At 49.5% G+C, this 16,292-nt stretch overlaps 1 protein-coding gene across 5 annotated transcripts in view; it reads left to right on the forward strand.

Moving 5' to 3' along the window:
- The window catches only part of LOC110499758 (oxysterol-binding protein-related protein 8), a 124,716-nt gene that overhangs the window by 10,794 nt on the left and 97,630 nt on the right, over positions 1–16,292 (forward strand). The gene's annotated exons all lie outside the window — the stretch shown is intronic.

The following is a 16,292-nucleotide window of genomic DNA, read 5'->3' on the forward strand; positions in this document are numbered from 1 at the left end:
AGTCCTTTCACACACACACCATGTCCACGTACACACTACACACCATGTCCACATACACACTACACACTGTGTCCACATACACACTACACACCATGTCCACATACACACTACACACCATGTTCACATACACACTACACACCATGTCCACATACACAATACACACCATGTCCACATACACACCATGTCCACATACACACTACACACCGTGTCCACATACACACTACACACCGTATCCACATACACCATGTCCACATACACACTACACACCATGTCCACATACACACTACACACCATGTCCACATACACACTACACACCATGTCCACTTACACACTACACACCATGTCCACTTACACACTACACACCATGTCCACATACACACTACACACCATGTCCACTTACACACTACACACCGTGTCCACATACACACTACACACCGTGTCCACATACACACTACACACCGTGTCCACACACCATGTCCACTTACACACTACACACCGTGTCCACATACACACTACACACCGTGTCCACACACCATGTCCACTTACACACTACACACCGTGTCCACATACACACTACACACCGTGTCCACATACACACTACACACCATGTCCACTTACACACTACACACCGTGTCCACACACCATGTCCACTTACACACTACACACCGTGTCCACATACACACTACACACCGTGTCCACATACACACTACACACCGTGTCCACATACACACTACACACCGTGTCCACATACACACTACACACCGTGTCCACATACACACTACTCACCATGTCCACATACACACTACACACCATGTCCACATACACACTACACACCATGTCCACATACACACTACTCACCATGTCCACATACACACTACACACCATGTCCACATACACACTACACACCATGTCCACATACACACTACACACCATGTCCACGTACACACAGATATACCCACAGCGTAGAACACAGCTATACCCACAGCTATACCCACAGCTATACCCACAGCGTAGAACACCGCTATACCCACATCTATACCTACAGTTATACCCACAGCGTAGAACACAGCTATCCCCACAGCTATACCCACAGCGTAGAACACAGCTATCCCCACAGCTATCCCCACAGTGTAGAACACTGCTATCCCCACAGCTATACCCACAGCGTAGAACACCGCTATACCCACAGTTATACCCACAGCTATCCCCACAGCGTAGAACACAGCTATACCCACAGTGTAGAACACAGCTATCCCCACAGCGTAGAACACAGCTATACCCACAGCGTAGAACACAGCTATACCCACAGCTATACCCACAGCGTAGAACACAGCTATCCCCACAGCTATACCCACAGCTATACCCACAGCGTAGAACACAGCTATCCCCACAGCTATACCCACAGCTATACCCACAGAGTAGAACATAGCTATCCCCACAGCTATCCCCACAGCGTAGAACACAGCTATACCCACAGCTATACCCACAGCGTAGAACACAGCTATACCCACAGCTATACCCACAGCTATACCCACAGAGTAGAACACAGCTATCCCCACAGCTATCCCCACAGCTATCCCCACAGCTATACCCACAGCTATACCCACAGCTATACCCACAGAGTAGAACATAGCTATCCCCACAGCTATCCCCACAGCTATCCCCACAGCTATACCCACAGCTATACCCACAGAGTAGAACATAGCTATCCCCACAGCTATCCCCACAGCTATACCCACAGAGTAGAACATAGCTATCCCCACAGCTATACCCATAGCTATACCCACAGAGTAGAACATAGCTATCCCCACAGCTATACCCACAGAGTAGAACATAGCTATCCCCACAGTTATACCCACAGCTATACCCACAGAGTAGAACATAGCTATCCCCACAGCTATACCCACAGCTATACCCACAGAGTAGAACATAGCTATCCCCACAGCTATACCCATAGCTATACCCACAGAGTAGAACATAGCTATCCCCACAGTTATACCCACAGAGTAGAACATAGCTATCCCCACAGCTATACCCACAGCTATACCCACAGCTATACCCACAGCTATACCCACAGAGTAGAACATAGCTATCCCCACAGCTATCCCCACAGCTATACCCACAGAGTAGAACATAGCTATACCCACAGCTATACCCACAGCTATACCCACAGAGTAGAACATAGCTATCCCCACAGCTATCCCCACAGCTATACCCACAGAGTAGAACATAGCTATCCCCACAGAGTAGAACACAGCTATCCCCACAGTTATCCCCACAGCTATACCCACAGAGTAGAACATAGCTATCCCCACAGCTATCCCCACAGCTATACCCACAGAGTAGAACATAGCTATCCCCATAGCTATCCCCACAGCTATCCCCACAGTTATCCCCACAGCTATACCCACAGAGTAGAACATAGCTATCCCCACAGCTATCCCCACAGCTATACCCACAGAGTAGAACATAGCTATCCCCACAGAGTAGAACATAGCTATCCCCACAGCTATACCCACAGCTATACCCACAGAGTAGAACATAGCTATCCCCACAGAGTAGAACACAGCTATCCCCACAGCTATACCCACAGCTATACCCACAGAGTAGAACATAGCTATACCCACAGCTATACCCACAGCTATACCCACAGAGTAGAACATAGCTATCCCCACAGTTATACACATGCTGGTTCATAAACACAAAATACACAAACGCATGTTGTATCATCATCGACGATCACTCAAGTCCAGTATGATTGTCCTCCAGTATGATTGTCCTCCAGTATGATTGTCCTCCAGTATGATTGTCCTCCAGTATGATTGTCCTCCAGTATGATTGTCCTCCAGTATGATTGTCCTCCAGTATGATTGTCCTCCAGTATGATTGTCCTCCAGTATGATTGTCCTCCCGTATGATTGTCCTCCAGTATGATTGTCCTCCATGGGGACTTCTATGGTTGGGTCTTCAGAAGGCTGTAGAGGCTGAGCTGAGATCCTCAGGCTCTGTTACAATGTGGACATGTGTGAGTGATGGTTGTGATGATGGTTGGGTCTTCAGAAGGCTGTAGAGGCTGAGCTGAGATCTTCAGGCTCTGTTACAATGTGAACATGTGTGAGTGATGGTTGTGATGATGGTTGGGTCTTCAGAAGGCTGTAGAGGCTGAGCTGAGATCTTCAGGCTCTGTTACAATGTGGACATGTGTGAGTGATGGTTGTGATGATGGTTGGCTCTCACTGGTGTTGAGTCTGTCCTTGTGAACCTGCTGCTTGTTCTCTGTAAGAGCCCCAGGTGTTGCAAGTCACCCATAAACAGGGAGTGTCCCTCCCTCCCTCTGAGTCTCTCAGACAGTGTGCTCATAATCAGACATATCAGGGACAAGCAAGCGGTTGATTGGTTCAATACTAATGAGATTACAGGCTGAGTTTGGCCCTGAACAACTTCCTCCCTTAAAACCCTTCAGAAGAATCTCAATATCCAATGTTTGTTTTAGGGCAATGTTCTCAGAATTAAGGTTGTCGTTGTGTTTTTGAGCATTCTGTCTTTTTGGTCTTGACTCCAAATCAAATCAAAGCAAAAATAATTGTCACCTACACATGGTTAGCAGATGTTAATGCGAGTGTAGCGAAATGCTTGTGCTTCTAGTTCCGACAATGCAGTAATAACCAACGAGTAATCTAACCTAACAATTCCAAAACAACTACCTTATACACACAAGTGTAAAGGGATAAAGAATATGTACATAAAGATATATGAATGAGTGATGGTACAAAACCTTCCCACTCCACAGACACCAACCCCTCCTCCTGCTGTGTGCACTGTGCACCTTCCCACTCCACAGACACCATCCCGCCCTCCTCCTGCTGTGTGCACTGTGCAGCTTCCCACTCCACAGACACCACCCCCTCCTCCTCCTGCTGTGTGCACTGTGCACCTTCCCACTCCACAGACACCAACCCCCCCTCCTCCTGCTGTGTGCACTGTTCACCTTCCCACTCCACAGACACCATCCCCTCCTCCTGCTGTGTGCACTGTGCAGCTTCCCACTCCACAGACACCACCCCCTCCTCCTCCTGCTGTGTGCACTGTGCACCTTCCCACTCCACAGACACCAACCCCCCCTCCTCCTGCTGTGTGCACTGTTCACCTTCCCACTCCACAGACACCAACCCCTCCTGCTGTGTGCACTGTGCACCTTCCCACTCCACAGACACCAACCCCCCCTCCTCCTGCTGTGTGCACTGTTCACCTTCCCACTCCACAGACACCAACCCCTCCTCCTGCTGTGTGCACTGTGCACCTTCCCACTCCACAGACACCAACCCCCGCCCTCCTCCTGCTGTGTGCACTGTGCACCTTCCCACTCCACAGACACCATCCCCTCCTCCTGCTGTGTGCACTGTGCACCTTCCCACTCCACAGACACCATCCCCTCCTCCTGCTGTGTGCACTGTGCACCTTCCCACTCCACAGACACCATCCCCTCCTCCTCCTGCTGTGTGCACTGTTCACCTTCCCACTCCACAGACACCAAGCCCCCCTCCTCCTGCTGTGTGCACTGTGCACCTTCCCACTCCCACTCCACCGACACCATCCCCTCCTCCTGCTGTATGCACTGTGCACCTTCCCACTCCACAGACACCATCCCCTCCTCCTGCTGTGTGCACTGTGCACCTTCCCACTCCACAGACACCATCCCCTCCTCCTGCTGTGTGCACTATGCACATTCCCACTCCACAGACACCATCCCCTCCTCCTGCTGTGTGCACTGTGCACCTTCCCACTCCACAGACACCATCCCCTCCTCCTGCTGTGTGCACTGTGCACCTTCCCACTCCACATACACCATCCCCTCCTCCTGCTGTGTGCACTGTGCACCTTCCCACCCACAGACACCATCCCCTCCTCCTGCTGTGTGCACTGTGCACCTTCCCACTCCACAGACACCATCCCCTCCTCCTGCTGTGTGCACTATGCACCTTCCCACTCCACAGACACCATCCCCTCCTCCTGCTGTGTGCACTGTGCACCTTCCCACTCCACAGACACCATCCCCTCCTCCTGCTGTGTGCACTGTGCACCTTCCCACTCCGCAGACACCATCCCCTCCTCCTGCTGTGTGCACTGTGCACCTTCCCACTCCACAGACACCATCCCCTCCTCCTGCTGTGTGCACTGTGCACCTTCCCACTCCACAGACACCAACCCCTCCTCCTGCTGTGTGCACTGTGCACCTTCCCACTCCACAGACACCATCCCCTCCTCATGCTGTGTGCACTGTTCACCTTCCCACTCCACAGACACCAACCCCTCCTCCTGCTGTGTGCACTGTGCACCTTCCCACTCCACAGACACCAACCCCCCCTCCTCCTGCTGTGTGCACTGTGCACCTTCCCACTCCATAGACACCATCCCCTCCTCCTGCTGTGTGCACTGTGCACCTTCCCACTCCACAGACACCATCCCCTCCTCCTCCTGCTGTGTGCACTGTGCACCTTCCCACTCCACAGACACCAACCCCTCCTCCTGCTGTGTGCACTGTGCACCTTCCCACTCCACAGACACCAACCCCCCCTCCTCCTGCTGTGTGCACTGTGCACCTTCCCACTCCACAGACACCATCCCCTCCTCCTGCTGTGTGCACTGTGCACCTTCCCACTCCACAGACACCATCCCCTCCTCCTGCTGTGTGCACTGTGCACCTTCCCACTCCACAGACACCATCCCCTCCTCCTGCTGTGTGCACTGTGCACCTTCCCACTCCACAGACACCAACCCCCCCTCCTCCTGCTGTGTGCACTGTGCACCTTCCCACTCCACAGACACCATCCCCTCCTCATGCTGTGTGCACTGTTCACCTTCCCACTCCACAGACACCAACCCCTCCTCCTGCTGTGTGCACTGTGCACCTTCCCACTCCACAGACACCAACCCCCCCTCCTCCTGCTGTGTGCACTGTGCACCTTCCCACTCCATAGACACCATCCCCTCCTCCTGCTGTGTGCACTGTGCACCTTCCCACTCCACAGACACCATCCCCTCCTCCTCCTGCTGTGTGCACTGTGCACCTTCCCACTCCACAGACACCAACCCCTCCTCCTGCTGTGTGCACTGTGCACCTTCCCACTCCACAGACACCATCCCCTCCTCCTGCTGTGTGCACTGTGCACCTTCCCACTCCACAGACACCATCCCCTCCTCCTGCTGTGTGCACTGTGCACCTTCCCACTCCACAGACACCATCCCCTCCTCCTGCTGTGTGCACTGTGCACCTTCCCACTCCACAGACACCATCCCCTCCTCCTGCTGTGTGCACTGTGCACCTTCCCACTCCACAGACACCAACCCCTCCTCCTGCTGTGTGCACTGTTCACCTTCCCACTCCACATACACCATCCCCTCCTCCTCCTGCTGTGTGCACTGTGCACCTTCCCACTCCATAGACACCATCCCCTCCTCCTGCTGTGTGCACTGTGCACCTTCCCACTCCACAGACACCATCCCCTCCTCCTCCTGCTGTGTGCACTGTGCACCTTCCCACTCCACAGACACCAACCCCTCCTCCTGCTGTGTGCACTGTGCACCTTCCCACTCCATAGACACCAACCCCTCCTCCTGCTGTGTGCACTGTACAGCTTCCCACTCCAGACACCATCCCCTCCTCCTGCTGTGTGCACTGTGCAGCTTCCCACTCCACAGACACCATCCCCTCCTCCTGCTGTGTGCACTGTGCACCTTCCCACTCCACAGACACCATCCCCTCCTCCTGCTGTGTGCACTGTGCACCTTCCCACTCCACAGACACCATCCCCTCCTCCTGCTGTGTGCACTGTGCACCTTCCCACTCCACAGACACCATCCCCTCCTCCTGCTGTGTGCACTGTTCACCTTCCCACTCCACAGACACCACCCCCTCCTCCTGCTGTGTGCACTGTGCACCTTCCCACTCCACAGACACCATTCCCTCCTCCTGCTGTGTGCACTGTACAGCTTCTCACTCCACAGACACCATCCCCTCCTCCTGCTGTGTGCACTGTGCACCTTCCCACTCCACAGACACCATCCCCTCCTCCTGCTGTGTGCACTGTGCACCTTCCCACTCCACAGACACCATTCCCTCCTCCTGCTGTGTGCACTGTGCACCTTCCCACTCCACAGACACCATCCCCTCCTCCTGCTGTGTGCACTGTGCAGCTTGCTACAATAAGTGAGTCATTATTTGTGGATGAGAGTTGTTAATGGCTCGGGTACATAAAATGTCATTTTCATCGACAGATCAGTGATCTGAATTCATTAGATTATTGCTGACTGTTTGAAATGCAATGTATTGACCTTTAATTGTGCAACAAGGCTTATCTATAGACAACGTTTAAAACATCGAGATATATATCAGGAATCGGCCATACATTTTTTAAATGATTTTTAGCCCTTATCGCTCAGCCCTAAGCCTTCTGCTTTTGGAGAAACATTATCTCAACGTAATCATAATCCTCATGGGCTTTTCTTGCAGCGGGTGTGAAGGCAATGAGCTCCAGATGAGTCCTGTGATGACAGAACAGGCCGTCTCTCAGGGGTGTCACACACTGGCATCAGTGGGATTATACAGTAACAGGACAAAGACCCTGTCTGAGCCTCCCGAGTGGCGCAGCGGTTTAAGGCACCGGAGGGGTCACTACAGATCCAGGTTCCATCCCGGGCTGTGTTGCAGTCGGCCGTGACCGGGAGACTCATGAGGCGGCACACAATTGGCCCAGCGTCGTTCCGGTTAAGGGAGGGTTTGGCTGGCTGGGATGTCCTCGTCCCAGGCGCCTCATCCCTTGTGGCAGCCGGGCACCTGCACACTGACTTCGGTCGCCAACTCTCCCGAATCTGTTCGGGAGTTGCAGCGATGGGACAAGACTGTAACTACCGAAATTGGGGAGAAAAAGGGGTAAAAAGTACCCCTCCCAAAAAATAAATACTAAGACCCTGTCTTTGTCCCAAATGACAGCCTATTCCCGATGGTGCAGTACTTTAGACCAGAACCCTATGGGCCAAAGTAGTGCACTAAATAGGGAATAGGGTGCCATTTGGTGCATATATCCTTTCTATTCCTCTCAGCTAATGAGGGAGCAGGTTAGACTTTAATTGTTGGAATATTTCAGTGTGGGAATTTCTCTGATTGGTCTCCCGAGACTACGATGCCGACGAAGTGCGTTCCTACGGTCCACAAATGACAAGCTGCTGTTGTGGCATGACTGTGCAAGACTCCCCAATGGGTTTATTGTGGATGGTGGTTCTTGCTGTTGTTTACTGAAACATGAGAGGGATTAGCAGCAAACACAATACCAAAGATCAGGGTAGCTGGGATTGGCTCCAACAACAGACAAATGATCTGCACAGTAAAGAACAGTTTATTGAAGACTTTCAGTGGTCTGGGCTGGAGTCCAGTTTCTGACAGACCACTTCCAGCATCTTCTATTAAGTTGTTTCTCTTAGTCACTTATACTAGACCTGACACACACACACACACACACACACAAAACAATTCAAAACAATTATATATATATGTGTGTGTGTGTGTGTGTGTGTGTGTGTGTGTGTGTGTGTGTGTGTGTGTGTCAGAGCCTAATACCCGGCTGGCCTCCCTCAGGCAGTGTTATTACAGCTGAATGTCTCAGTCTAGGGATGCCTCCCTCAGGCAGTGTTATTACAGCTGAATGTCTCTCAGTCTAGGGATGCCTCCCTCAGGCAGTGTTATTACAGCTGAATGTCTCAGTCTAGGGATGCCTCCCTCAGGCAGTGTTATTACAGCTGAATGTCTCAGTCTAGGGATGCCTCCCTCAGGCAGTGTTATTACAGCTGAATGTCTCAGTCTAGGGATGCCTCCCTCAGGCAGTGTTATTACAGCTGAATGTCTCAGTCTAGGGATGCCTCCCTCAGGCAGTGTTATTACAGCTGAATGTCTCAGTCTAGGGATGCCTCCCAAATGGTGCCCTGTCCCCTGTACAGGCTAGTGCACTAGTTTAGACAAGCACTCTCTGGGCCCAGGTGAAAAGTAGTGAAGTATGCAGGGAATAAGCCTGGTGTGGGCTGTCTCATGCTCTCCTAATACATTCTCTGTGGGCTGTCTCATGCTCTCCTAATACATCCTCTGTGGGCTGTCTCATGCTCTCCTAATACATACATCCTCTGTGGGCTGTCTCATGCTCTCCTAATACATCCTCTGTGGGCTGTCTCATGCTCTCCTAATACATCCTCTGTGGGCTGTCTCATGCTCTCCTAATACATCCTCTGTGGGCTGTCTCATGCTCTCCTAATACATCCTCTGTGGGCTGTCTCATGCTCTCCTAATACATCCTCTGTGGGCTGTCTCATGCTCTCCTAATACATCCTCTGTGGGCTGTCTCATGCTCTCCTAATACATCCTCTGTGGGCTGTCTCATGCTCTCCTAATACATCCTCTGTGGGCTGTCTCATGCTCTCCTAATACATCCTCTGTGGGCTGTCTCATGCTCTCCTAATACATCCTCTGTGGGCTGTCTCATGCTCTCCTAATACATCCTCTGTGGGCTGTCTCATGCGCTCCTAATACATCCTCTGTGGGCTGTCTCATGCTCTCCTAATACATCCTCTGTGGGCTGTCTCATGCTCTCCTAATACATCCTCTGTGGGCTGTCTCATGCTCTCCTAATACATCCTCTGTGGGCTGTCTCATGCTCTCCTAATACATCCTCTGTGGGCTGTCTCATGCTCTCCTAATACATCCTCTGTGGGCTGTCTCATGCTCTCCTAATACATCCTCTGTGGGCTTAGGCCCTTCTTTAGGAGTCGTATGTCAATGCCCCCCCCCATAGTAGCAGAACTTTGAGTGTCCTGTACGCTTCATAGCACTAAGATCATTTATGTCCATTGTAGGCAATGGATGAAAGACCATCTTAGTGACTCCAAGTTTTGGGTGAACAGTTCAGTAGATACCTGTTCCTACACTGCTGAGAGGTGGTGACTGTTAAGGTAACACTGCTGAGAGGTGGTGACTGTTAAGGTAACGCTGCTGAGAGGTAGTCACTGTTAAGGTAACACTGCTGAGAGGTAGTCACTGTTAAGGTAACGCTGCTGAGAGGTAGTTACTGTTAAGGTAACACTGCTGAGAGGTAGTCACTGTTAAGGTAACACTGCTGAGAGGTAGTCACTGTTAAGGTAACGCTGCTGAGAGGTAGTCACTGTTAAGGTAACGCTGCTGAGAGGTAGTCACTGTTAAGGTAACACTGCTGAGAGGTAGTCACTGTTAAGGTAACGCTGCTGAGAGGTAGTCACTGTTAAGGTAACGCTGCTGAGAGGTAGTCACTGTTAAGGTAACGCTGCTGAGAGGTAGTCACTGTTAAGGTAACACTGCTGAGAGGTCGTCACTGTTAAGGTAACGCTGCTGAGAGGTCGTCACTGTTAAGGTAACGCTGCTGAGAGGTAGTCACTGTTAAGGTAACGCTGCTGAGAGGTAGTCACTGTTAAGGTAACGCTGCTGAGAGGTAGTCACTGTTAAGGTAACGCTGCTGAGAGGTAGTCACTGTTAAGGTAACGCTGCTGAGAGGTAGTCACTGTTAAGGTAACACTGCTGAGAGGTAGTCACTGTTAAGGTAACGCTGCTGAGAGGTAGTCACTGTTAAGGTAACACTGCTGAGAGGTAGTCACTGTTAAGGTAACGCTGCTGAGAGGTAGTCACTGTTAAGGTAACGCTGCTGAGAGGTAGTCACTGTTAAGGTAACGCTGCTGAGAGGTAGTCACTGTTAAGGTAACGCTGCTGAGAGGTAGTCACTGTTAAGATAACGCTGCTGAGAGGTAGTCACTGTTAAGGTAACGCTGCTGAGAGGTAGTCACTGTTAAGGTAACACTGCTGAGAGGTAGTCACTGTTAAGGTAACGCTGCTGAGAGGTAGTCACTGTTAAGATAACGCTGCTGAGAGGTTGTGACTGTTAAGGGTAAGTACTCACACCAGGCAGCCCACAATAACCACTGGTCTGTTTAAAAGAAGCTGACAGGTTTAGTTTTGTTCCTGTATTTCATGGGAATTTTCACAAGTTCACTGATCTGAGGTCAGTTCTGGGCGTGTGCTTGTACTCCTTTGTGTGTCAGTACGAGTGATGTGAGGCCTTCTGGTTTGTTCAGGTCTTAACCCTTTACTGGTCGAACAACAGAGCAAATGCCAGTGTCCTGTTTCCATGGACCTAGTGCATCAGACAGTCTGGATGTGTCCCTTTTAGGGTGCCATCTGGGACGCAGTTTCCTGTCAGTCTGTCAACTGTAATTATGATGAAGTTGGTGCTGGTCTGCTCTGCTAGACTAATGGTATCTGGACTAGAGGTCGACCGATTATGATTTTTCAACGCCGATACCGATTATTGGAGGACTAAATGGCCGATTTAAATAAAATATGTGTATTTGTAATAATGACAATTACAACAATACTGAATGAACACTTTTTAACTTAATATAATACATCAATAAAATCAATTTAGCCTCAAGTAAATAATGGTTTAAATAATGCAAAAACAAAGTGTTGGAGAAGAAAGTAAAAGTGCAATATGTGCCATGTAAAAAAAACGTTTCAGTTCCTTGCTCAGAACATGAGAACATATGAAAGCTGGTGGTTCCTTTTAACATGAGTCTTCAATATTCCCAGGTAAGAAGATTTAGGTTGTAGTTATTATAGGAATTATAGGACTATTTCCCTCTATACTATTTGTATTTCATTAACCTTTGACTATTGGATGTTCTTATAGGCACTTTAGTATTGCCAGTGTAACAGTATAGTTTCCGCCCCTCTCCTCGCTCCTCCCTGGGCTCGAACCAGCAACACAACGACAACAGCCACCACATCGAAGCAGCGTTACCCATGCAGAGCAAGGGAAACAACCACCCCAAGGCTCAGAGCGAGTGAAGTTTGAAACGCTATTAGCGCGCACTAACTAACCAGCCATTTCACTTTGGTCACACCCGACTCATCTCGGGAGTTGATAGGTTTGAAGTCATAAACAGCACAATACTTGACGCACAACGAAGAGCTGCTGGCAAAACGCACAAAAGTATTGTTTGAATGAATGTTTACGCGCCTGCTTCTGCCTACCACCGCTCAGTCAGATACTTAGATACTTGTATGCTTGTATGCTCAGTCAGATTGTATGCAACACAGGACACGCTAGATAATATTCTAGTTATATCAACAACCATGTGTAGTTAACTAGTGATTATGATTGATTGTTTTTTATAAGATAAGTTTAATGCTAGCTAGCAACTTACCTTGGCTTACTGCACTTGCATAACAGTCTCCTTGTGGAGTGCAACAAGAGAGAGGCAGGTCGTTATTGCGTTGGGCTAGTTAACTGAAAAGGTTGCAAGATTGGATCCCCCGAGCTGACAAGGTGAAAATGTGTCTTTCTGCCCCTGAATGAGGCAGTTAACCCACCGTTCCTAGGCCGTCATTGAAAATAGGAATGTGTTCTAAACTGACTTGCCTAGTTAAATAAAGATTAAATAAAGGTGTAAAAACAACAATAAAAAAACGGCAAATCGGCGCCCAAAAATACCGATTTCCGATTGTTATGAAAACTTGAAATCGGCCCTAATTAATTGGCCATTCCGATTAATCGGTCGACCTCTAATCTGGACTCATCTCAGCTGGGCTGGTAGAGTCCTCTAGACTAATGGTATCTGGACTCATCTCAGCTGGGCTGGTGGTCCTCTAGACTAATGGTATCTGGACTCATCTCAGCTGGGCTGGTGGTCCTCTAGACAAATGGTATCTGGACTCATCTCAGCTGGGCTGGTAGAGTCCTCTAGACTAATGGTATCTGGACTCATCTGGACTGGTAGAGTCCTCTAGACTAATGGTATCTGGGCTCATCTCAGCTGGACTGGTAGAGTCCTGTAGACTAATGGTATCTGGGCTCATCTCAGCTGGACTGGTAGAGTCCTGTAGACTAATGGTATCTGGGCTCATCTCAGCTGGGCTGGTGGTCCTCTAGACAAATGGTATCTGGACTCATCTCAGCTGGGCTGGTAGAGTCCTCTAGACTAATGGTATCTGGACTCATCTCAGCTGGGCTGGTGGTCCTCTAGACTAATGGTATCTGGACTCATCTCAGCTGGGCTGGTGGTCCTCTAGACAAATGGTATCTGGACTCATCTCAGCTGGGCTGGTAGAGTCCTCTAGACTAATGGTATCTGGACTCATCTGGACTGGTAGAGTCCTCTAGACTAATGGTATCTGGGCTCATCTCAGCTGGACTGGTAGAGTCCTGTAGACTAATGGTATCTGGGCTCATCTCAGCTGGACTGGTAGAGTCCTCTAGACTAATGGTATCTGGACTTATCTCAGCTGGGCTGGTGGAGTCCTCTAGACTAATGGTATCTGGACTTAGCTGGGCTGGTGGAGTCCTCTAGACTAATGGTATCTGGGCTCATCTCAGCTGGACTGGTAGAGTCCTGTAGACTAATGGTATCTGGGCTCATCTCAGCTGGGCTGGTGGAGTCCTCTAGACTAATGGTATCTGGGCTCATCTCAGCTGGACTGGTAGAGTCCTGTAGACTAATGGTATCTGGGCTCATCTCAGCTGGGCTGGTAGAGTCCTGTAGACTAATGGTATCTGGGCTCATCTCAGCTGGACTGGTAGAGTCCTGTAGACTAATGGTATCTGGGCTCATCTCAGCTGGGCTGGTAGAGTCCTGTAGACTAATGGTATCTGGGCTCATCTCAGCTGGACTGGTAGAGTCCTGTAGACTAATGGTATCTGGACTTATCTCAGCTGGGCTGGTGGAGTCTTCTAGACTAATGGTATCTGGGCTCATTTCAGCTGGGCTGGTGGAGTCCTCTAGACTAATGGTATCTGGACTCATCTCAGCTGGGCTAGTATTGTCCTCTAGACGAATGGTATCTGGACTCATCTCAGCTGGGCTGGTAGAGTCCTCTAGACTAATGGTACCCGGACTCATCTCAGCTGGACTGGTAGAGTCCTCTAGACTAATGGTATCTGGTCTCATCTCAGCAGGACTGGTAGAGTCCTCTAGACTAATGGTATCTGGGGTCATCTCAGCTGGACTGGTGGAGTCCTCTAGACTAATGGTATCTGGACTCATCTCAGCTGGACTGGTGGAGTCCTCTAGACTAATGGTATCTGGTCTCACCTCAGCAGGACTGGTAGAGTCCTCTAGACTAATGGTATCTGGGGTCATCTCAGCTGGACTGGTAGAGTCCTCTAGACTAATGGTATCTGGACTCATCTCAGAGACTTTCAAAAGAGAGATGTCACAGAGCGATAGCCGAGGAACCTGCGAGCATCGATAATCAGTGAGAGGTGAGCAGGGGTTGCAAGAAGCTTCACAATTTGCCTGGCTGTGCAAACAACCATTTATTTCAGCAAATGTTTTACGATCTGTCAGTTCTCAGTGCTACCGTTCCATTGGCATTAATTGATTGTGCACTCAGACCAGGCCGGTAAAATTTTACATTTCTAGGAAACTACAAGTGGTAATTTCCTTTGTTGTATATGCTACTTCTTCCTTAACGGTATAGTTCACCCATTTTACAAAATGTTTATTTGGCCACTGTCTCCAGATGCTAACTATTTAGCACAAAACCCAAAGCAAGTCAATATCCACAATATTTGAATGTCTTATTCAAGGTGAACTATCCCTTTATACATAGTAATTTGAAGTCCGGCTCAGTGGGAGTTCTCAGCACAGATGTGTTCTTTAACCTAATCAAAGTGGTTGGTATTATACTGCAAATGAGCCTCTGATCACTCGTTATGGTGAGTACGAAATGTTTGTCTGGAGTTTAGTAGAGGCAAATCTCTGTCCTTCTGGTGTCTCCTCCCTCAGCAGAGTGTGAGAAACCGGCTAGGTTTTGTGGCGGTGCAAATCAACTTTCTTTCTGCTTAGGCCTAACCCAGAATCATGACCCTTCTCAGCAGGCTAGATTTATACTGTACCAGTATTTTGTTATTTAACCTTTTATTTAACTAGGCAAGGCAGTTAAGAACAAATTCTTATTTACAATGGCGGCCTACCTCGGCCAAACACGGACGACGCTGGGCCAATTGTGCGCCACCCTATGGGACTCTATGGGACTCCCAATCACGGCCAGTTGTGTGATACAGCCTGGAATTGAACCATGGACTGTAGTGACGCCTCTAGCACTGAGACACAGTGCCTTAGACCGCTGCGCCACTCAGGAGCCCTGAAAGTATATTTGTGCAGGTGGTGAATGAGATTGTATAGCATCACATGCAGTTTCTGTTCTTCAACAGTGTACCTCACTGATCTAGATTTTTAGGGGTGGGTTGTGGAAATTTAGCTCGCTAGTGTTTTTACCACTAAATAAATATTTTGGAATTTATGCAAATGTTTCTGTCTAGCACCAGTCATTATGCTAGAATTTGCCTTACTGATGTAAAATGACATCTCTGGTACTTTTGAGACTGACTGGGTTCCAACCTGGGTCTCCTGCGGACCACAACATTGTGTTAGCCCACTGAGCTGAAGCCACTAGACGACTGAAGGATGCTGGGAGGTCTTCAAGTTGAGCCAGTTATGGTCAATGGAACGGCTTTTAAAGCAGATCACTTTTGGAGCGTTTATGTCCAGACCCAGTCTCTGGATGGCGGGTTTCCAAACCGCTCTCAAAACAACGTTTTGCAATATTTGTCCTTGGATGAAACTTGCAGCCCGGTCTCAAAGGTGCAATTACCGTTCCTGAAATACACCTTGTGGAAGCAAACAGTAGCTATATCGCCTAGCGTTATTTAGCTCGTGTGGTAGATCAGCAATAAGCCACTGAAGGAGTGCAAACATCTATTGAAGTGGCTGTCATCCCAACCACTTGTCTGACCCCTCTCACACCTTCTGTTCCTCTCTAGGCACAACCCACGCCAGATACAGGAAGTCATGCAGGCTTGTTGTTTCTATGGATGCATCACAAATGGCACCCTATTCCCTATATAGTGCACTACTTTTGACCAGGGCCCTATGGGATGCAGCCTGTGTCATCATGCCAGCTAGTGTTCAGCCTGGCCCTATGGGATGCAGCCTGTGTCATCATGCCAGCTAGTGTTCAGCCTGGCCCTATGGGATGCAGCCTGTGTCATCATGCCAGCTAGTGTTCAGCCTGGCCCTATGTAGAAAAGTCTGAAAACAAAATGTGTCTAATAATAGCCCAGTTTTCTCCCATGTGATCACAATTAGATTATGTGGAATGTAGATGTTTTTTTTGTCTTATGACGCCCCCTGAGAAAATATGATGCCTCATTCTGTACCTTTGG

Source organism: Oncorhynchus mykiss, chromosome 21 (assembly GCF_057628025.1).
Source record: "Oncorhynchus mykiss isolate SJ-2025 chromosome 21, ASM5762802v1, whole genome shotgun sequence".
Lineage (NCBI taxonomy): Eukaryota > Metazoa > Chordata > Actinopteri > Salmoniformes > Salmonidae > Oncorhynchus > Oncorhynchus mykiss.